This window comes from Ovis aries, chromosome 3, assembly GCF_016772045.2.
Source record: "Ovis aries strain OAR_USU_Benz2616 breed Rambouillet chromosome 3, ARS-UI_Ramb_v3.0, whole genome shotgun sequence".
Taxonomy (NCBI): Eukaryota; Metazoa; Chordata; class Mammalia; order Artiodactyla; family Bovidae; genus Ovis; species Ovis aries.
In genome coordinates, this window is record NC_056056.1 from 44620300 (window position 1) to 44643563 (window position 23264).

Here is a 23264-nt window from a genome sequence, read left to right on the forward strand (position 1 = left end):
TTAATTACCATTGCTGCCCCTCTGATTTTATGGTGAATGGCAATTCTGACACCTCTGACCCTGAGAAGCAGAGAATTCTTGGCTTTATCTTTGCACTAAGAATTTAAATGCAGTGGAATGTACAAGTAGAAATAGGTCATTTTTCTTCTGCACATCACCAATTGCAAGATTTTTTTCATAAAAAGCAGAGTATCAGTTTTCAATTGAAAACACATTTTTGTAAAGCATGAAAAAAATGGAATCTCAAGTGCCCTTGCTGTCAGAAAGATGAATGCCTCTTCTATTTTGAAGTAGCTGCCAACAAATATGAGGACTAAGTATCATTTCTCTCCTTGGTGAACTGTCAGGCTCCTCTTTATGAATCTGGCACATTACAGGTGGCTGAAGTAGATTCTCATTGTTAGTAACTGGTCCAAACACTTGTTTCACTACCTATGACTTATAGTCCTGTTGCCTTGGATCGAAGGATATTCTGAGTTGTACACCACATAATACAGATAACTGAATTTTTATTAAGGTGAAATCTCATAACATAAAATTAGCCATTTTATAGTGAAGAATCTAGTGGCATTTAGTACATTCACAATATTGTATAACTAGCATCTATGCCAAGTTCTACAATATTTTCATTGCCCCATTAAGAAATCCCATACTGGACTTCCTTAGTGGCACAGTGGATAGGAATCTGCCTTTCAATATAGGGAATAGATTAGTCTGGGATGATCGTATGGCGATGCTGAGCAGCTCAGCCCATGAGTCACAACTACTGAAGCCCACACTCCTAAAGCCTGTGCTCCGCGAGAGTATGTACGTGGTAAGTCACTTCAGTCATGTCTGACTTTTGGCAACCCTATGGACCGTAACCTGCCAGATTCCTCTGTTCACAGGATTCTCCAGGCAAGAAAACTGGAGTGGGTTGCCATTTCCTACTACCAGGGAATTTTTCCAACCCAAGTACTGAACCCATGCCTCTTACGTCTCCTGCACTGGCAGGCAGGTTCTTAACCACCAGTGCCAAAGAGAAGCCACTGCAATGGGAAGCCCACACCCTGCCACAAAGAGTGGCCTCTGCTTGCTGCAACTAGAGAAAGTCTGTGGAGAGCAACGAAGACCCGGCACAAGTCAAAACAAAAAAGGCAATCCCATACCTGCCTCCCTCCAGATTTTGATAACCATCAGTCTGTTTTTTGTCTTATAAATTTATCTATTCTGTAAATCATATCAGTTCAGTTCAGTCGCTCAGTCGTGTCCAACTCTTTGCAACCCCATGAATCGCAGCACGCCAGGCCTCCCTGTCCATCACCAACCCCCAAAGTTCACTCAAACTCAGGTCCATTGAGTTGGTGATGCCATCCAGCCATCTCATCCTCTGTCATCCCCTTCTCCTCCTGCCCTCAATCCCTCCCAGCATCAGAGTCTTTTCCAATGAGTCAACTCTTCACATGAGGTGGCCAAAGTACTGGAGTTTCAGCTTTAGCATCATTCCTTCCAAATAACACCCAGGACTGATCTCCTTTAGAATGGACTGGTTGGACCTCCTTGCAGTCCAAGTGACTCTCAGGAGTCTTCTCCAACACCACAGTTCAAAAGCATCAATTCTTCGGCGCTCAGCTTTCTTCACAGTCCAACTCTCACATCCATACATAACTACTGGAAAAATCATAGCCTATAGCATGTTGCTTTTGTATCTGACTTCTTTCACTGGACACAGTGTTTTCAAGGTTCGTCCACATTGTACCATTATCAGCACCTCATTCCTTTTTTTTATGACTGAATAATATTTTGTTATATGTGCCTGTGTACATACTAAGTTGCTTTAGTTATGTCTAACTCTTTGTAACCCCATGGACTGTAGCCCATCAGACTCCTCTGTCCATGAGGATGGAGTGGGTTGCCATGCCCTCCTCCATCTGTTATATGTGTATACCATAATTTGTTTATCCATTCATCTATTGATGGGTTGTTTCCCCCTGTTGATTATTGTGAATAATGGTGCTATGAAATTCATATACAAGTATTTGTTTGAGTACCTGTTTCAGTTCTTTTGGTTATATACCTGTGATGGAACTACTGGGTCATAAAATAAATTCTGTTTAACCTTTTAAGACATTGATAAACTGTTTTCCTAAATTTATTTCTGAAGGGAAAACCCATGGCATTAATGCAATGAACATTATCTTAGCAGGAGGAGCACATCCCTGTGAGCCCCTAAGGAGAATTTTCTGAAGAATCAAAGGGCATAAAGTTATTGACAGCAAAGGTGTTTTAGCCAACTGACCTCTGCTCCTGGACAGACAGAACTAACGCAACAATCCACGTAAGTTTTTGCCACGTGAATTCCTTGAAATTCTTCCATCAGTGCAGATCTATTGCCCTTTGGCCGCATTTGTACTATAATTAACCGCAAAGTCAATTAAGAGAATTGCTTTAAGGAAGAAGCCAATTCTGATGAGGTCTGTTCTGAGAAAAAAAAAAAAATCTGAAAAACAGTTTAAAGTTGCCAGAAATCAGGTCTGTGCCCTTTCAGCATAAGGACCCATACTTTGAATGTTTGACTAAAATTAATTACCATTTAGTTTTCACATAAGAAGACATCTGCCTATTTTCCTAAAAGCTGCTCTGCTGTGGGCAAATTGGTATGAAGACTAATCTAACTTGCATGTTGTAGAAATAGACTGGACTCTTGAAAGCCCATGCCTGTGTTCAGTTTTTTGACTGTCCCCATAGACATTTCCTTTTGTGATGTTGATACTAAAGATATAGTAGATACTGAATGGTAGACAGCCAACACCTATCCTGCAGTGCCAAAAAAAAGGCAATGTTTGGATGTCTGACCTCTTGATACAAGAAACACTTTGCCATCCCTGTAACCACATGCTAGTCAGGATGAGCAGTGGAATCACAACCTTAACAGAGTTAACATGAACTAAATTAGAAACAAAAACCTTCCTCTTCCTTGCAGGTTTTATTCAAGTTAATATAGTTGACATAATGTGCCCAAATAGTACACCCAGAAAATGAGCTCATCCATCAGTGATCTTGCCATGTTGTAATTCAGAATTACTCCTCAGAATTACAAAGCCATTACAGTCTGAGTGACATGGTTGCCAGAAAATGAAACCTCAGAACGCTGCATAGCCCAAGTCAGAGGAACTGCTCCTTGGCTGCTAATCCGCTGTGTCTATAATATTTCAGCCCTGATCCCTGGTCCTGTGCTGCTTGAGTCACATGCTCTTGGAGATAACTTCAAGTGTAAACAGAAAGGTCGAAAGAGTACAGGGAGGCAAGGCAGCCGTGCAGATGCACTTTTCCATCAGATGTCACAGGAGCAGAGTAGGTACATCAGACTACATGGGGTCTCCCTCCCTCGCATGGCAAAAAACTCCTTGAGGAGGGCTCACAAGCTCCTGGGAAGAGACGAAGGTTTATGCCTGTGGAGAAACAAAATGTCCCTGAGGTAGAATATTTGAACCCAGTCATACATAATTGGTGGTAGTGGACAGGAGAAAGCCTGACATTTCAGACTCTAACCATATTCAGGAGGATCTGGTTCATAGGAAAGTTTATGTTAAAACCTTATGTCTCAATTTCTCTTTATCCCAGGTTATCATCTTGAGATGCTAAGCTAGCTGGACCCCTCAAGTTCGATTAATGTTTTCCAAGGACAGGAGAAATTATTTTTCCTATGAGAGTTGATATTTATTCTCAGTAATTTCTCTTCTTGGACTTTTACAGAACTCTTACTATATGAAGCTACTCTTCATACATTTTAAAAATCTTGAGAAATGTATCTGATCCAAGCTAATAACTCATAACAATATTTTTAGATGATACCTGGGTATACTGCTTATGTAAACTGAGTCCAGGCTTCATGTTATATTAGAGTTTATCAGGTGATGTGCTTTTAGCTGGCACATAGTGCCCTTACTTCTTGCCAGAACAGAGGGCAAGTTCTTAGTAAACGTGCAAGGTTCATATGACTAATGAGAGTTGGTTTGGCCACTAATGAGATTCTAAGTTCCTTTAAACCAAAATAGGAATCAGGCGTCACATCAGCCCTGTGAAAGCTTCAAGAACTATTCCTGTCTCTAGTTCAGGGAAAAATGAATTGCAGAACCTCAATGAAAACAAAATCTATGAATATTGCCATACCCATCTAATCTTGCGTTCTGACTGAAGCAGAAGTTCAAAGGGAGTGTTATGGAAGGGCACCTTGGTTTCTTCAGTATCAGGCCTCAGGAATATATTTCACTTTCCACAAGTAAACTGCTATCAGTCCACTAGAAATAGGGTTTACCTGACCCTTTGGAAGCTATTTCTGTAACCAAGGTATTCCCAACTTTGCAGTCTATGACTTACAATAGAAAGTATCCTTTCATTTTATACTAAAATTATGACAGCATTCTCTTCTACCGGCCTGTGTGCTAGAAATTCACTTCTCTCAAAGTGCCCTCAACAATATCTGAAACTTTGTTTGTACTGCCTTTGTTGGCTCTCTGAAATAGAGCTTTCCATGTGTCCCCTCTGGGCTTCTCCTTGCTGCTTTGACCTTCAGGAATGTTCTTCTGTCATGGACTTAGTTCTCCCCACCAAGGCCCACTGTTGCCTCCACTTTATCTTTGGGAAAAAGAAACTTTTCCCTTTGGCCCAAAGAGAACATCCTGATAATACTCCCCACTTTTCAGTGTGGCTAAGAAGTAGATACAAGGCTTTTCCAGGCTAGGGGTGCCTTACCCCAAGACCTCAAATGCTGATTATTTTCTTCTCTGAGCTGCTGTTGTCTATATTGCCATTCCTGACAAAACCAGAAGCTTAATGATGCTACTGTCCTGAAAATAGCTGACCACCTGCACAAACCTGCTCTTCATATTTCAACGTCTAGGGACAAATGGATCCTTAATCCAGAGACACATGGAAGCCCCTCCTTCCACAGTATGTAGTATCAGTTTTTTCCCTACATGGGGATTAACCATGTCTCAAGATTATTGATGGTGGAAATATCCATTCTCTAAAAGCAAAAGCCTATATTCACTCAACCACCAAGCCCAACCGGTATCCCCTTGTTCCAATAATACAATCTCAAAATGATACACAGTGGCCACAGTCAGGGTCATCTCTTTTAACCATGGTCACATTTTTATATTTGTGCTTTCTACTATTACTATTTCTTGAGTGCAGGGATCTCTAGATGTAATAATGTGTCAGTCAGGGTCCAGCATGTGTCTGAACATGGATTGCATACTCCATGCAGGCAATTGAAGGAAGTTAGTAAATGCACTGTTTACAAGGTATGGGCAAGGTTTATCGACATCAGCAAGGGATAAGGCAGTATGTGGGGAGCACAATGGGGAGCTGTTACTGCCCACAAGTCTTTGAGTGGGCAAGGGAGGATATATTTCCCAGAACCCTGAAAGACTATGAAGAGAGCTCTCTGACAAGAGTGGCAGCTTGCAGTAGATAGACTCAGCCAACCCTGCACGCCGTGATAGAGAAGGAGCTGGGGAACAAATATCCCAGCCTCACTCCCCTCCATCTCCCAGTCTCCTGCCCTCGGGCTTCTCATCACCACCTCACTGGCCAAACCCAACCCTGGCCAGAGGGAAAGGGAGTTTGTTGATACTGTGTGTATTAGTCAGCCTCCCAGGGACAGAACAGGGCAGAGAAGGATAATGATTAGACATGAAGAGGCAAAAGAAGGTGTCTAGGAAAACTACTTCATGTGAAATTCAACAGCTTTAATTTTTCTATTTTGTAGAAGTTTCATAAAATGTTCTAATATTAGTATAAGTATTCTACCAGTAAACTCACCTCTTCTTTGCCTCTTGATTTCAAAACCCTTAACCATATGCTGAAAAGTCATTTCTTTACCAAATGTAATATCCCTAATGATTATTGTTGGTCCCTACACAGCAGCAGCCCTCGCTCCTCAAGCATTTTATTGTATTTCTGTGCTCCTTCTGAATCTCTCTCATGGTTTCCTTAAGGTGCAGCAATTAAAACTGTACACTTTATTCTAGAAACATGCATCCTGGGATAAGAATAAGATATTCTAAATCAATCAGAGTTTTAAGAGCAGTAAAGCTAAAACAAATTAGGAAAACAAAAATTACAGCAGTATTAAAAATTACAACAATTAAGAGGTAGTTAGGAATTATTAGGAATTAGCACAACATGGACCATAAACTGAAATTCATAGCAGGCCTTGGAGTAGAAGTCTCCATAAGTTTTAATATATTTTTGATGGCTTGAAAGTGATCCTGTTTGGGGGGAGTATTTTGCATTTGTTGTTCATTCACTCAGTAATGTCCGACTCTCTGCGACCCCATGAACTGCAGCACGCCAACCTTCCCTGTCCTTCACCATCTCCTGGAGCTTGCTGAAACTCATGTCCGTTGAGTCAGTGATACCATCCAACTATCTCTTCCTCTGTCGTCCTTTTCTCTTCTTGCCTTCAGTCTTTCCAACATCAGGTCTTTTCTAACGAGATAGCTCTTCACATCAGATGGCCAAAGTATTGGAACTTCAGCATCTGTCATTCCAATTAATATTCAGGATTGATTTCCTTTAGGATTGACTGGTTTGATCTCCTTGCTGTCCAAGAGGCTCTCAAAAGTCTTCTCCAAACCCACAGTTCAAAAGCATCAATTCTGCAGTGCTCAGCTTTCTTTATGGTCATGCATGACTAGATGCATGACTACTGGAAAAACCAAAGCTTTGACGAGACGGACCTTTGTTGGCAAAGTAATATCTCTGCTTTTTAATATGCTGTCTAGGTTGGTCATAGCTTTTCTTCCAAGGAGCAAATCTCTTTTAATTTCATGGCTGCAGTCACCATCTGCTGGAGAAGGCAATGGCACCCCACTCCAGTACTCTTGCCTGGAAAATCCCATGGATGGAGGAGTATGGTAGGCTGCGGTCCATGGGGTTGCTAAGAGTCAGACACGATTGAGCGACTTCACTTTCACTTTTCACTTTCATGCATTGGAGAAGGAAATGGCAACCCACTCCAGTATTCTTGCCTGGAGAATCCCAGGGGCGGGGGAGCCTGGCGGGCTGACATCTATGGGGTCGCACAGGGTTGGACATGACGGAAGTGACTTAGCAGCAGCAGCAGTCACCATCTGCAGTGATTTTGGAGCCCAAGAAAACAAAGTCTCTCACTGTTTCCATTGTTTCCTCATCTGTTTGCCATGAAGTGATGTGACTGGATGCCATGATATTCGTTTTTTGAATGCTGAGTTTTAAGCCAGGTTTTTCACTCTCCTTGTTCACTTTCATCAAGAGGCTCTTTAGTTCTTCACTTTCTGCTATATATCTGAGATTATTCATATTTCTCCCAGCTATCTTGATTCCAGCTAGTGCTTCATTCAGCTCGGCATTTCTCATGATGTACTTTGCATATAAGTTAAATAAGTAGGGTGACAATAAACAGCATTGATGTACTCCTTTCCCGATTTGGAATCAGTCTGTGCTTCAATGTCCAGTTCTAACTGTTGCTTCTTGACCTACATACAGGTTTTGCAGAAGGTAGGTAAGATGGTCTGGTTCCCATCTCTTGAAGAATTTTCCACAGTTCATTGTGATCCACACAAAGGTTTTAGCGTAGTCAGTGAAGCAGGAGTAGGTGTTTTTCTGGAATTCTCTTGCTTTTTCTATGGTCCAGTGGATGTTGGCAATTTGATCTCTGGTTCCTCTGCCTTTTTGAAATCCAGCTTGAACATTTGAAAGTTCATGTCTTATATACTGTTGAAACCTAGATTGAAGAATTTTGAGCATTACTTTGCTAGTGTGAGATGAGAGTAGTTTGGACAGTAGAGAGTGCAGTAGTTTGGACATTCTTTGGCATTGCCCTTCTTTGGGATTGGAATGAAAGCTGACCTTTTCCAGTCCTGTGGCCATTGCTGCATTTTCCAAATTTGCTGACATATTGAGTGCAGCACTTTTACAGCATCATCTTTTTAGGATTTGTAGCTCAACTGGAATTCCATCACCTCCACTAGCTTTGTTCATAGTGATGCTTCCTAAGGCCCACTTGACTTCACATTCCAGGATGTCTGGCACTAGGTGAGTGATCACACCATCATGGTTTTCTGGGTCATTAAGATCTTTTTTGTATAGTTCTGTGTATTTTTGCCACCTCTTAATATCTTTTGCTTCTGTTAGGTCCATACCATTTCTGTCCTTTGTTGAGCCCATCTTTGTATGAAATGTTCCTTTGGTATCTCTAATTTTCTTGAAGCAATCTCTAGTCTTTCCCATTCTATTGTTTTCTTCTATTTCTTTTCACCGATCTCTTAGGAAGGCTTTCTTATCTCTCCCAGCTGTTCTTTGGAACTCTGCATTCAGATGGGTATATCTTTCCTTTTCTCCTTTGCCTTTTATAGCATAATTAATTAGCACTTATGACTAGATATAAAATGTGCCTAAATCTAGCACCCAAATAAAATTCTAAATGTAATAATATCAGCAAAGTCTGAAAGGGGTAGGGATGAGGATGTGGATGGTGAGGAAAGAAAAATCAATTAAATATTCCATTCTGTTTGAGAAGAAGTAGCTATTAAATTTTTGTCTGCATAAAAATGTAGGCTTAAATATGTAAGGGCCACCATTATCACTATAAAAATAAGAATAAAAAATTTTAAAACAGTAAACAGAGAAGAAAAGGAATTACAAAAGTTACTATCTAGACAAAATCAGGAAAGGAAAAAACATGCAAGAAGAAAACATAAGTTGGAAACATAAAATATGACAGTCATAGCACATTATTCCTCATTACCCATCTGGAATTCATCTTTGACTCCTCTCTCATTTGGCATGTCTGTGTGGTTGACTCACTTGGGTTTTCCTTGAAAATATCTCTTATGTCTGACCTTTCTGTTCCTATTGCCACCCCTCTAGCTCCTTTGGCCCTGAACTAATGTAGTGGCTTTAGCACAACATAGCTCACCTTGGCCTCCTTGCAGAAACTAGAGCTATCTTCATAAAGCATAATATCACAACCCTGCTCAAAAGCCTTCTAGGTTCCCCCTTCCTTACCATTTACCCTTCCTATCTGATTTTTAAGACCTTCTATAATATGACCCTTACTAACTGTGTTTCATCTATTCTAAGACACCTTTTTTTGTTAGTGATGTGATTTTTTTTAATTCGTCTATATTTTAAGCAGTTTTAGGTTTATAGAATGACTGAGTAGAAAGTACAAAGAGTTCCTTTACAGCCTCTCATTGCCCTCCCCACTGTTTATCCTGTTATAAACATTATGCTATAATATACTATATTTACTTATATTTATAAATATACTTTATATTTATTGATTAACCAATATTGATACATTAATTGTAACAGAAGTCCATAGGTTGCATCTGGATAATTACATGAATCCACAATTACAGTATCATACAGAATCATTTCACTGCCTTAAAAAGTCCCATGTGTTCTACCTAGTCATCCATTCCCCCTCCTCACTCTAGCCACCTGAACTTCCTAGCAACTACTGATCTTTTTCCTGTCTCCAAAGTCTTGCCTTTTCTAGAATGTCAAAGAGTTGGAATGATACACTTATAGCTTGTCAGACTGGCTTCTTTCACTTAGCAGTATGCTTTAAAGTTCTGCCATATCCTGTGTTCTTGAGCATGGATTTCTTTTATTGATGAATAAGATGTCACCCCATGAATATACCACCGTTTATCCATCTATTTCTTTTATTGGAATATAGTTGCTTTACACTGCTGTGTCAATTTCTGCTGCGTAGCAAAGTGAATCAGCCATATATATACACAGATCACCTCTTTTTGGATTTCCTTCCCTTTCCGTCACCACAGAGCAAGGAATAGAGTTCCCTGTGCAACACAGTAGTTTCTCATTAGTTACCTACTTTATACATAGTAGTGGTATATATCAATCCCAGTCTCCCAATTCATCCCACCCCCTCATCCTCCCTCGGTAACCATGTTTGTTCTCTATGTTCATGTGTCTATTTCTGCTTTCCAAATAAGATAATCTTTAGCATTTTTCCAGATTCCACATATATGTGTTAATATATAATATTTGTTGTTCTCTTTCTGCCTTACTTCACTCTGTATGACAATCTTTAGGCCCATATACGTCTCTGCAAATGATACAGCTTCATTCCTTTTTATGGCTGAGCAATATTCTGTTGTATATATCTACCACATTTTCTTTATCTAGTCTTCTGTTGATGGACATTTACGTTGCCTCCATGTCCTGGCTATTGTAAGTAGTGCTGAAGTGAACGTTGGGGTATATGTGTCCTTTCAAATTCTGGTTTTCTCTGGATGTATACCTAGGAGTGGAATTGTTGGGTTAAATGATAGGTCTGTTTTTAGTTTTTTAAAGAACCTCCACACTGTTCTCCATAGTGGTTGTAGCAATTTACATTCTAACCCACGTTACAGGAGGGTTCCATTTTCTGTGCACCCTCTCCAGCATTTATTGTTAGTAGACTTTTTGATGATGGCCCTTCTGACTGGTGTGAAATGATACATCACTGTAGTTTCGATTTGCATTTCTCTAATAATTAGTGATGCTGAGCATCTTTTCATGTTTTGGTTGGCCATTTGTATTTCTTCTTTGGAGAAATGTAAAACACATTTTTTAAACGATGAAAACATCTCTGAAATCAGAGTGCATCTTGCAATTGATACACTTGTGCCATCTTAGATTGGATAAAATATTGTTCTCTTCTCAGTTCTTGGCTTGGATATAGGACACTTCTATCTTAGAAGAAACAATTTCTTGTTTTGCTGTTATGACTCTTTCATAGCTCCAAAATCTTGTTCAAACATTTCTCACTGTCTAGGTATTTCTGTTCTGCTGTATCTTTTCTTATTTAGGTCCATCTGTAAGGCTCAGCTCAAAGGCCATCTCCTCAATGAATGCCTTGTTCACTATCTCAGCTGAAAAAAACCTTCCATTTGAAACTTCTCAGTTCTTTCTTTGTAAGACTAGCAACTCTTATCAAATAGTTCCATTTAGTTTAAATACTTGTATACATTTTTGGTCTGTACACAGGAGTCCAAGAGTTCTGCAAATGACTTGAGAAGACAATGAAAATTGTGACATTCTGTGAAAGAGTGTAGGCTTGTTTGATTAATGTACTCCAGGACATTTGAACAGTTTCTTTAAAATCTGCAGTGCCATCATTCCAGAACTCAGCAAAAGCCCTGTTTTGAGCTGCCCTCTAGAGGTGATACATCATCCTTGAGCCAGTTTGGTTCGGTTGCTCAGTCATGTCTGATTCTTTGCAACCCCTGTGGACTGCAGCATGTCAGGCTTCCCTGTCCTTCACCAACTCTCAGCTTTCTCAGACTCATGTCCATCGAGTTGGTGATGCCATCCAACCATCTCATCTTCTGTCGTCCTCTTCTCCTCCTGCCCCCAATCCCTCCCAGCATCAGAGTCTTTTCCAAGAAGTCAGTTCTTCACATCAGGTGACCAAAGTACTAGAGTTTCAGCTTCAGCATCAGTCCTTCCAGTGAATATTCAGGACTGACCTCCTTTAGGATGGACTGGTTGGATCTCCTTGCAGTCCAAGGGACTCTCAAGAGTCTTCTCCAACACCACAGTTCAAAAGCATCAATTCTTTAGCACTCAGCTTTCTTTAGTCCAACCCTCACATGCATGCATGACTATTGGAAAAACCATAGCTTTGACTAGATGGACCTTTGTCTAGTAAAATAATGTCTGCTTTTAAATATGCTGTCTAGTTTGATCATAGCTTTTCTTCCAAGGAGCAAGCATTTTTTAATTTCATAACTGCAGTCACCATCTGCAGTGATTTTGGAGCCCCCCAAAATAAAGTCTGTCACTGTTTCCATTGTTTCCCTATCTGTTTGCCTTAACGTGATGGGACCAGATGCTATGATCTTAGCTTTCTGAATGTTAAGTTTTAAGCCAACTTTTTCACTCTCCTCTTTAACTTTCATCAAGAGGCTGTTTAGTTCTTCTTCACTTTCTGCTATAAGGGTGGTGTCATCTGCATATCTGCTGCTACTGCTGCTAGGTCACTTCAGTCGTGTCCGACTCTGTGCAGCCCCATAGATGGCAGCCTACCAGGCTCCCCCGTCCCTGGGATTCTCCAGGCAAGAACACTGGAGTGGGTTGCCATTTCCTTCTCCAATGCATTAAAGTGAAAAGTGAAAGTGAAGTCGCTTAGTCGTGTCCAACTCTTCACAACCCCATGGACTGCCGCCTACCAGGCTCCTCCATCCATGGGATTTTCCAGGCAAGAGTACTGGAATGGGGTGCCATCTGTCTGCATACCTGAGGTTATCGATATTTCTCCCAGCAATCTTGATTCCAGCTAGTGCTTCAACCAGGCCAGCATTTCCCATGATGTACTCTGCATATAAGTTAATAAGCAGGGTGACAATATACAGCCTTAACATACTCCTTTCCCGATTTGGAACCAGTCTGTTGTTACATGTCTAGTTCTAACTATTGCTTCCTGATCTGCATACAGATTTCTCAGGAGGCAGGTAAGGTGGTCTAGTATTGCCATCTCTTGAAGAATTTTTCACAGTTTGTTGTGATCCGCACAGCCAGGGAGCTCAAGTCCTGGAATCAGCAAGAGATACTGGAAGGCATGCAGCTGGGAGGGTAGCTGTTAGGACATGCTGCTCTATCAGCTGGACTCACTAACTGGCCCTGTTCCTGGGAGCAGCTGTTGAAAAGGTCAAGCTTTGAAAAACCATGTTGCTCAGAGATTGTCAGCTCTCTCTACCATCCTCGCATGAGTCACCATGATGTCTTGGAAGGTGGGGCTGGTTGGGAGACTTGGTTTTTCAATTTACCCTTTCCTCAGGGAATCTAGACTAAAGTAGAAGTTCAAGAACACTGGGTTACCTCCACTGGCACCTTCGGGGAGAATGTCTGTAACCCAGCCCTGTTAGAGGGTGTAGCCTGGGAAAAGAAGGCTACGTGTCCATGTCATCATCTGTGGTAGATTCCTCTCAGTTATAGCTAATTTTGAACTCTCCCAAATTATATGCATGAATCTTTGCTACAATATACTCATAGAGCTTACTCACAGCAAACTTTCATGGCCACAGGAAGATAAAAAATCTTCTCAAATGCCCTCTTGCTATAGCCATGACTTTTTGTGACTAAATTTTAAATGACTTGTGAAATTTCCCACTGAGTTCTGTTTCTTGAGGATAATGCCAGTTTTCTATAAGGGCCTCCCAGTTAAACATCTTCCTATGGGTAATGTCTCAAGCCTCAGTTTCTACCAAATGATAGATTCAAGAAGTTTGAGGTCCCTGCCAGCTTCAGCTTTCTAACATCTGCTTGCTGCTCTGCAGAGCTCACCTCCCATGCACTGGATTTACACATTAATAAGTTTGAAGCCTACTTTTCTCTGAGGCAAGATGGTTGGCATGAAGTGATCTGGGCATGTTGTTGAACATTTTCTGTAGGATATGACTGAACTCTCCTTCCTTTCATATCAGGAGGCCTTGCATAAAGGTCACAATTGTTGAGCTGATTTCACCAAGAGATGGTTTTGTTTAAACAATTTTTTCCTCATTAAAACAGTCAATAAGTGTATATTACAGAAAATGTAGACAATTCAGAATATTATAAAGAGGGAATTAAGAAGCATTTAAACTCTGATCTCTCATTGTTAACACTATGGCATATATCATTACAGTAATTTTTTCTATAATAAAATAATATAGTCATATGATTTTTTAAATGTTTGATATAGAACTGGAATCACACTTTCCAACCTTTTTTTTAAATTTTAACCTGGCTTTTCTCCCTTACTGATAAATGATTAACAGTTTCCTTTGTCATCAACCAGTTAGCAGTGTGGACTCTGCAGCTAGCCTGGGCGGATTTGAATACCAACTTTGTTACTTACTTGCTGTGTGACCCTTAGGCATATCCTTTAATTGATAAAGGTATTGCAGTTTCCTCATCTGAAAAATGGGAATAATAATTGTTCCTAATTCACACAGTTGTTGTGAATGTTTAAGTGAGTCAACATTTGCCAAGTAGTTAGAATCGTACCTGGCAAGTAGTAATACAGGCTTTGTATCAATAGGACTAACTTTGGCTACTATGACTGTAGTAGTATTTTCTTCCACAATGTCGTTTTAAAGACTGGATAAGATTTCATTGTGTGGAATATAGCATAATGCATTTAATGAAGGTCCCATTGTTAAATAGTGTTCCACTTTCTTGATATTATGAACAACAGTGCAAATAGACTTCCTTTTAAAAAAAATTATCGATATGTAAAGGAAATTACTCACCTGGAGCCAGACATCCTGGAATGTGAAGTCAAGTGGGCCTTAGAAAGCATCACTACAAACAAAGCTAGTGGAGGTGATGGAATTCCTATTGAGCAATTTCAAATCCTGAAAGATGATGCTGTGAAAGTGCTTCACTCAATATGCCAGCAAATTTGGAAAACTCAGCAGTGGCCACAGGACTGGAAAAGGTCAGTGTTCATTCCAATCCCAAAGAAAGGCAATGCCAAAGAATGCTCAAACTAGCGCACAATTGCACTCATCTCACACACTAGTAAAGTAATGCTCAAAATTCTCCAAGCCAGGCTTCAGCAATACATAACCGTGGACTTCCAGATGTTCAAGCTGGTTTTAGAAAAGGCAGAGGAACCAGCGATCAAATTGCCAACATCCGCTGGATCATAAAAAAGGCAAGAGAGTTCCAGAAAAAACATCTCTTTCTGCTTTATTGACTATGCCAAAGCCTTTGACTGTGTGGATGACAATAAACTGGAAAATTCTGAAAGAGATGGGAATACCAGACCACCTGACCTGCCTCCTGAGAAACCTATATGCAGGTCAGGAAGCAACAGTTAGAACTGGCCATGGAACAACAGACTGGTTCCAAATAGGAAAAGGAGGATGTTAAGGCTGTATATTGTCACCCTGCTTATTTAACTTATATGCAGAGTACATTATTGGAAACACTGGGCTAGAAGAAGCACAAGCTGGAATCAAGATTGCTGGGAGAAATATCAATAACCTCAGATATGCAGATGACACCACCCTTATGGCAGAAAGTGAAGAGGAACTAAAAAGCCTCTTGATGAAAGTGAAAGAGGAGATTGAAAAGGTTGGCTTAAAGTTCAGCATTCAGGAAACGAAGATCATGGCATCTGGTCCCATCACTTCATGGGAAATAGATGGGAAACAGTGGAAACAGTGTCAGACCTTATTTGGGGGGGGGCTCCAAAATCACTGCAGATGGTGATTGCAGCAATGAAATTAAAGGATGCTTACTCCTTGGAAGGAAAGTTATGACCAACCTAGATAGCATATTGAAAAGCAGAGACATTACTTTGCCAACAAAGGTCCATCTAGTCAAGGCTATGGTTTTTCCAGTGGTCATGTATGGATGTGAGAGTTGGACTGTGAAGAAGGCTGAGCACCGAAGAATTGATGCTTTTGAAGTGTGGTGTTTGGAGAAGACTCTTGAGACTTCCTTGGACTGCAAGGAGATCCATCCAGTCCATTCTAAGGGAGATCAGTCCTGGGTGTTCATTGGAAGGACTGATGCTAAAGCTGAAACTCCAATACTTTGGCCACCTCATGTGAAGAGTTGACTCATTGGAAAAGACCCTGATGCTGGGAGGGATTGGGGGCAGGAGGAGAAGGGGATGACAGAGGATGAGATGGCTGGATGGCATCACCAACTCGATGGACGTGAGTTTGAGTGAATTCCGGGAGTTGGTGATGGACAGGGAGGCCTGATGTGCTGCGGTTTGTGGGGTCGCAAAAAGTCGGACACTACTGAGCGACTGAACTGAACTGAAAGGAAATCAACCCTGAATATTCACTGGAAGGACTGATGCTGAAGCTCCAATAGTTTGGCTGCCCAATGGAGAGAGCTGACTCATTGGAAAAGACCCTGACACTGGGAAAGATTGAAGGCAGGAGGAGAAGGGGGAGACAGAAGATGAGATGGTTGGATGGCATCACTGACTCAGTGGACATGAGTTTGAGCAAACTGCAGGAGATAATGGAGAACAAGCAAGCCTATCATGCTGCAGTCCATGGGGTCACAAAGAGTCAGACCCAACTTAGTGACTAAATAACAAAATAGTTGATTTACAATGTTGTGTTTAATTTTTGCTGTACAGCAGTCTCTCAGTCATTCATGTATATTCTTTTTCTTAGTCTTTCCCATTATGGTTTATTACAATATATTGAATATAGTTCCCTGTGTTATACAATAGGTCCTTGTTGGTTACCCATCCTACAAATAATTGTCTGCATCTGCTAATCCCAAGCTCATAGTCCTTGCCTCCTCTTCCTCCACCTTGGCAAACACAAGTCTGTTCTCTGTATCTGTGTATCTGTTTTTGTTTCATAGATATGTTCGTTTATGTTGTATTTTAAATTATACATGTAAGTGATGCCATATCAGACTTCCTTCTTTCATTGTATTTGTAACAGGACAGTCTATATACCAGGTAAGGAAGGAATACAGTGATAGGAAGTGGAAGTACCATGTTTTACTTTCTTGATTTTGAACTTGGTTGGAGAGGTAGAGAGAATGTCATTGCCTCCCTTTTGCCTGGAATGCTACTGCTCAGAAACTGTTCAGACTTTTTGGCACTACCCAGGCTAATATCTGAAGGTCCTTCCTAGACTGAATCACCAGTAATCCCATTCTCAGATCCAACTGGAGAAGGATCCTTGGCCAGCCATATCATATACTTCTAGTTCTTCATGCAGGAACTATCATAAAATGACTCAGCTCTATGGGCTCAGCTACAAGGAAGACTCGGGAATATTTAGTAAACTCAGTGTGTCGCTGGAGCCTCCATCTTTTCCGGGCTGGTTCATGTAAAGGTCCTGTCAGAGATGATCCCATTCTGTCTTATGGCTCCATTCCTGCAGTTATCTTTCCCAGTACTACTGGAGAGAATGGGAAGGGACTTTCTTCTCTGTTCTAATTCTCTGTCCTAAGTTATAGGAATGATTCCGATGCATTCTGATAGCATGAGACCAGTATCCTCTCTATAGGTTGAAGGAGTTACAGACTCAGAGGTATCAGGTGGCCTCATGGAACAACTTTATGTAAAAGAGCTGTGCCAGTGAAGATGAACACTACTAATAGGCATTATTTGTTGGGGGGTAAGATCACCTTCAAACTCTGCATGGGAAAGTCTGTTGAATGATTAGTTCTTAGTATCTCTCCGTTAAGTGTACCACCAACGAAATCACTCCTAGTCTAAAGTACATAACCTACTATAATATATCCTGGAAGATTCACTTCTGAATTTCTGCCTTTGTTATCTACTGGTTCCTCTGGGAAGTATTACCTCCTAGGTTCCCTGGAAGGTTCTGCCCACCTTCTGTCCTGTTAGGTACTGGATAAACACACTTCCTAGAGAATTCACTTAATACATGGAGGCAGGAGTGCTCTTCCCTAACCTCAACTGTATTCAATCAATGGGACATTTAACATGGTGCCACGGGTCTATGTTTCTGCCAAGTAGGTGGAAACCTTAGAATATAAGGATGAGGCCCCCAACCTTAAATAGAAGGAGTGGTGAAATGGGCAAATCTAGAAGATTTACTGTTAGAAGTCAGGGTAGTAATTATTCTCATCGGAGAGAAAGGACCACAGGGGAGGCTTCGAGGGGGCTAACAGTCTGGATTTTGACGTGGGTCCTGGCTACATGGGTGTCTTCATTTGTGAATGTTCAGTAACCTGTACACTCATGATAAGTGTTCTTTTTGTACGTGTGTTTTACTTCAATTAATATAATTTTTTAAGAAAAGGATAAACAAAGGGCGATCTACCTCTATTAAGACTAGTGGTTCTTTCCTAGGGCTACCAGATTTAGCAAATAAAAGTACAGGATACTCAGTTCAAATAAACAGCAAATGATTTTTTAGTGTATGTTTGTACCATGCAGTATTTGGGACATATTTACACTATAAAAGTATTTATTGTTTATCTGAAATTTAAATATAGGAGATAGAAATGAGAGAATAAGCGCTGTAGTATTTTACTTTCTCCATTCACTCATACCTCTCTCCTGTTGTTTTGGGTTTCTCATTACCACATTCATATCAAAGAAAAGAGGGGAAAAAAGATAAGCAAAAGAAAGTAGTGCCCAAATCATTTATGCTTTCATTATTTGAATCTGCAATTCTGTTGGTTGATGTTTCTGAACATTCAGTCCTGATTTGTCTATGTTATTTTTTTCTTCATCTTTTTTTTTTTTTTTTGCCCCTCTCTCTATTTCACCCTTCCTCAGAACTTTGTAACCTTTGGTTAGATGAAAGTTGAATCCTTCTCAATATAATCAGTGTTTTTCCTGTCTTTTCCTACTAGGTTTCATAGGCTAACCTTGAAAAATCTATTTGTTATTGATCTCTGAAAGATCACCCTTCCTTTTTCTCTCTCCAACAATAACTAATATGCACCTGGAACATTTCAACTATGCTTCTTACACAGATTTGAACCAAGTTTTCAGAATTCTACCTTCCTTTTCTATAATTTCCACTCCTAAAGGTAAAGAAATTCAGGTCCAAATTATTAATTATAACAAGTCCTAGTTATCAGAGACAACTAGGTTCTGTCAGCAAAGGTTTTGTGCTTTGCCATATTTTCAGTTCATAGAGATGGGCATAATAAAGTGGAATTATTTCCTGCTTGCCTGAAGGCATCCAAGTTGTGATTTGTGTAACACCAAAACAACTACTCACTTAATTTAGATTAAAATTCTCAAGTCAAAAATGATTTTGATATCCTTTTATTTAAACAATAAGTACATCTTCTGAAATGCTTGAGAATATGAAACGTGGGGAAAAGGAAGTTACACCCACATCAAAGAAAAATCATAATGTATCTCAATAACCGATATTTGGAACCTTTGCTCTTAAGACTGTAGCTGCCTGATCTTTTAAAAAGTTAGTGAATTTTCTGTAATGTTATCACTGATGTATATTTCTGATTGAATCACTTCAGTAGTCATTGACCAAATCATTTCTAAATGATTCTGGGCAACACTTTTCCACATTATTTTTCACACAATTGATTGAACTGACTTGTTGTGGAACTGACTTGTTTAAAATCATGTGCATATATATATATATATATATATATATATATATATATATATAATGTGTGTATATATATATATATATATGGATATAAATATCCATTACTCCTGTGTTAATAAGTTTTACTGTGACCAATTTCCTTTGCTGAGAGAGAGAGAGAGAGCAAGAAGGAGAGAGGGGATGAGGGTATAATGATAGAGACTCAGTGTGTGCAGAGGAGAATTTAAAAGTATGCAAAGACAAATTAGTATAAAAGCATCATAAATAAGGCAAAAAAGGTTTTACTTTTTATGAAACAGTATTAGCATATATACATAAATCAAGTAGCTCTGATTTTTCAGAACACTTTATAAATATTACTAAAAGGTTTATTAATCAGTAAATGATGTAGACAATTGCAGAATCTTTAACACTGAAATAGTATTTTCTCTTTTTTGGAATAGTATTTTCAACTCTGAGAGTTCCATTGCAAATGCAGTAGTAACCTTTAGCAGCTAAATAACCTCCCAGGAACCTGCTGGATTGTTACCAATTACTTACCAACTACTTGCTCTTATAGTCCCTGACATTCCTTTGACAGGAAAGTCTATCCCCAACCTACTTTTCCACCTTCATCTCCCACAACCCCAATTGCCTTGGGTTATTTCTGATCTGGTCTCTTTTTTGGTTCTGTGCCCCTGGGGCTACTAGAATACCATCTCCTTCCTGCCCACCCAAATCCTCCTCCAACTGTCCAGGACTGGCTTAGACCCACCACCTTCGTTAAATTATGTCTGCCTACATAAAAATTACACTAAATTATGTCTACAGCCATCCTCTCTTTGTCTGCCTATATTGCTAGGTCACTGTATCACTATTGTGGCATTTTATTACATACTAGCCTGCATCAACATCTGCAATGTTTTTTTAAAGAGTTATTTAACATTCATGGATGTTTGAACATACTTGTTGTAAACGATAAAGTTTCATACTAATGCACATGTTATCATTATTAACTAGTTTGTAACACTCCCCAAGATATGGGGATTATGCATAGATTTTTGCATGACATCAAGGAGAGCAGTACATACTCCATGGCCCCCCTGAAAATACTTTCTGATGAATGAATGCATGGAGGATCAGTAGACTTGGAGCTAAACCACAGTAGTTTGCATCTGACACATTACCTGTCTGAATTGAAAGTAATTATTTAATCTCCACTTCAGTTTCCTTGTTTATAAAATGGGATAATAATGGCACCTACTTCATAGAATTGCTCTGAGAATTAAATGAAATCATACATGTAAAGTGACTTACAGCGCATGCTTAGCACACAAGTATTCCCTAAGTATTAGTTATTTGAATGAATGAACAAAACAGAATGGACTACTATATTTTAAAATCTAGAAAAAATAATGACTATTTTTATTATCCCTAGAATGATGAGTATAAAATAATATAGTACATAAGAATGTTAAGGGAACTGAGTATTCTCTTTAAGATATGTCATGCATGCATGCTAAGTTGTATCCGACTCTTTGTGATGCTATGTACCACAGCCCACCAGGCTCCTCTGTCCTTGGGATTCTCCAGGCATGAATACTGGAGTGGATTGCCATGCTTTTCTGCAGGAGATCTTCCTGATCCAGGGATCGAACCTGCTTTGGCAGGCGGGTTCTTTGCCACCAGCGCCACCTGGGAAGCCCTTAAGATGTGTCATGATGTGTATATTTATTCCTGAAGAGACTTTTCAGGGTGAAGTTTATATTCAATATTGTTTTGTATTTTTCAAATAAAAATTCATGTAAGGTTTATATAGAAGAGATTTTGGTACACTTATTTTTCTAGACATCACATTACTTTTTAGATCTGAATAAATAATATTGCTGCATATTCCTTTGTTTTACATTATTTAGAAGATAATACTTAAAAGCAGCAATTAATTCCAGATGATTTTCTGTTTATATCTGTGTTGAGCTACTTTTGTAAAAAAAAGTATGGGTTAATTTTGAAGTAGAAAAGGATAATAGCAATTTCGTGAGGAACTTCTTGAAAAATATTTGTTTCTAAAAGTTTCTCAAAACATTTAACTTTCCTAGGTTAATTTAGCAAATTAAATGTCTTCTGTCAAGTTTGTTATGATTAAAACAAAGATTTCCATCACTAATGATTTACACATGTATCAACCTTAAATCAAGTGATTTTTATTGCTCTGTGGAGCCATCTGCTGGTCAGTGGTGTTATAGGTATATAAAATTTTTTGAATGAATGAATTTGTGACTCTAGCAAAACCTGCAGAAAATATCCTTCCAGATATAAAAAATGAGAGCAATTTGGCTCTAAGATAATGGAGACAATCACATTTAGAAAACAAATAGAGTGTATATTGGGGTGAATTGTTTCATTCATTCAGCAATTGCTGATTGAATAAATTGCTCACTGCTAATTGAATAGAGTAAAACATACGAAACTGAAACTGTTAGTCGCTCTGTCGTGACCAACTCTTCCATGGAATTCTCCAGGGCAGAATACTGCAGTGGGTAGCCATTCCCTTCTTCAGGATATCTTCCCAATCCAGGGATCAAACCCAGGTCTTCCACATTGCAGGCAGATTGCTCGCCATCTGAGCCACCAGGGTATACACACACACACATATATACTTTATAGTATGTAGTTTTTTTAAAACCATATAGATCAATAGTATTAGAAATGAAAGTCATGGTACTAAGGTGCTCACAGGAGGTTAGGTTGTGAGCAAAAATGCTACTGTTGATATTACTGTTGAATATAACAGAACTAAGTTAATAAGTGTATTTTAAGAGCATGCATGTGCATTGATTTTACCCCCCAACTTGATTTACAGTATTATGTTCCTATACTTCTTTTGTAATGTGTGAAAGTGAAAGTCACTCAGTTGTGTCCAACTCTTTGTGACCCCATGGACTATACAGTCCATGGAATTCTCCAGGCCAGAATACTGGAGTGGGTAGCCTTTCCCTTATCCAGGGGGATCTTCCCAACCCAGGGATTGAACCCAGGTCTCCCACATTGCAGGCAGATTCTTTACCAGCTGAGCCACAAGGGAAGCTCAAGAATGCTGGAGTGGGTAGCCTATCCCTTCTCCAGTGTATCTTCCCAACCCAGGAATTGAACCAGGGTCTCCTGCATTGCAGGTGGATTCTTTACCAACTGAACTATCAGGGAATCCTCTTGTAATGTGTACATGTATTTTATTTCTTATACCGTGACATTTCCCTATGTAATTTAATTTATATCTTTATATAAATATTTATATAATTTACATTATATTTATTACATGATATTTATATTATATAAATATTATTTACATTATATTATACATTATAAATATGCACTATATTAATATGTATGGTATGTATATATATTATATGCATATTATATGTATCATACATTATATATATTATAAATATAAATTATAAATAATTATATAATTACAAATTATATTTATAATATAATACATTGTATTATATGTAATAAAATATATTTAGCTCTGATATTATACTTATTATTTATATCAGTTCACTTCAGTCACTCAGTCATGTCCGACTCTTTGCGACCCCATAAACCGCAGCACACCAGGCCTCCCTGTCCATCACCAACTCCCGGAGTCCACCGAAACCCATGTCCATTGAGTCAGTGATGCCATCCAACCATCTCACCCTCTCTGTCGTCCACTTGTCCTCCTGCCCTCAATCTTTCCCAGCATCAGGGTCTTTCCAAATGAGTCAGCTCTTTGCATCAGGTGGCCAAAGGATTGGAATTTCAGCTTCAACATCAGTCCTTCTAATGAACACCCAGGACTGGTCTCCTTTAGGATGAACTGGTTGGATCTCCTTGCAGTCCAAGGAAGTCTCAAGAGTCTTCTCTAACACCACAGTTCAAAAGCATCAGTTCTTCAGCACTCAGCTTTCTTTATAGTCCAACTCTCATATCCATACATGACCACTGGAAAAACCATAGCCTTGACTAGATGGACCTTTGTTGGCAAAGTAATGTCTCTGCTTTTCAATATGCTGTCTAGGTTGGTCATAACTTTCCTTCCAAGGAGTAAACATCTTTTAATTTCATGGCTGCAGTCAGCCTCTGAAGTGATTTTGGAGCATAAAAAAATAAAGTCTGACACTGTTTCCACTGTTTCCCCATCTATTTCCCATGAAGTGATGGAACCGGATG

General features: G+C 39.4%; 1 protein-coding gene across 3 annotated transcripts in view; it reads left to right on the plus strand.

Annotated features, from left to right (window-relative positions):
• Window positions 1–23264, plus strand: part of WDPCP (WD repeat containing planar cell polarity effector) — a 727433-nt gene that overhangs the window by 184283 nt on the left and 519886 nt on the right. For all 3 annotated transcript variants that reach the window (XM_060412062.1, XM_060412070.1, XM_060412069.1), the window contains exon 3: window positions 2183–2317. The gene's annotated coding sequence lies outside the window, so the exon portion shown is untranslated. The remainder of the gene's footprint in view (window positions 1–2182; window positions 2318–23264) is intronic.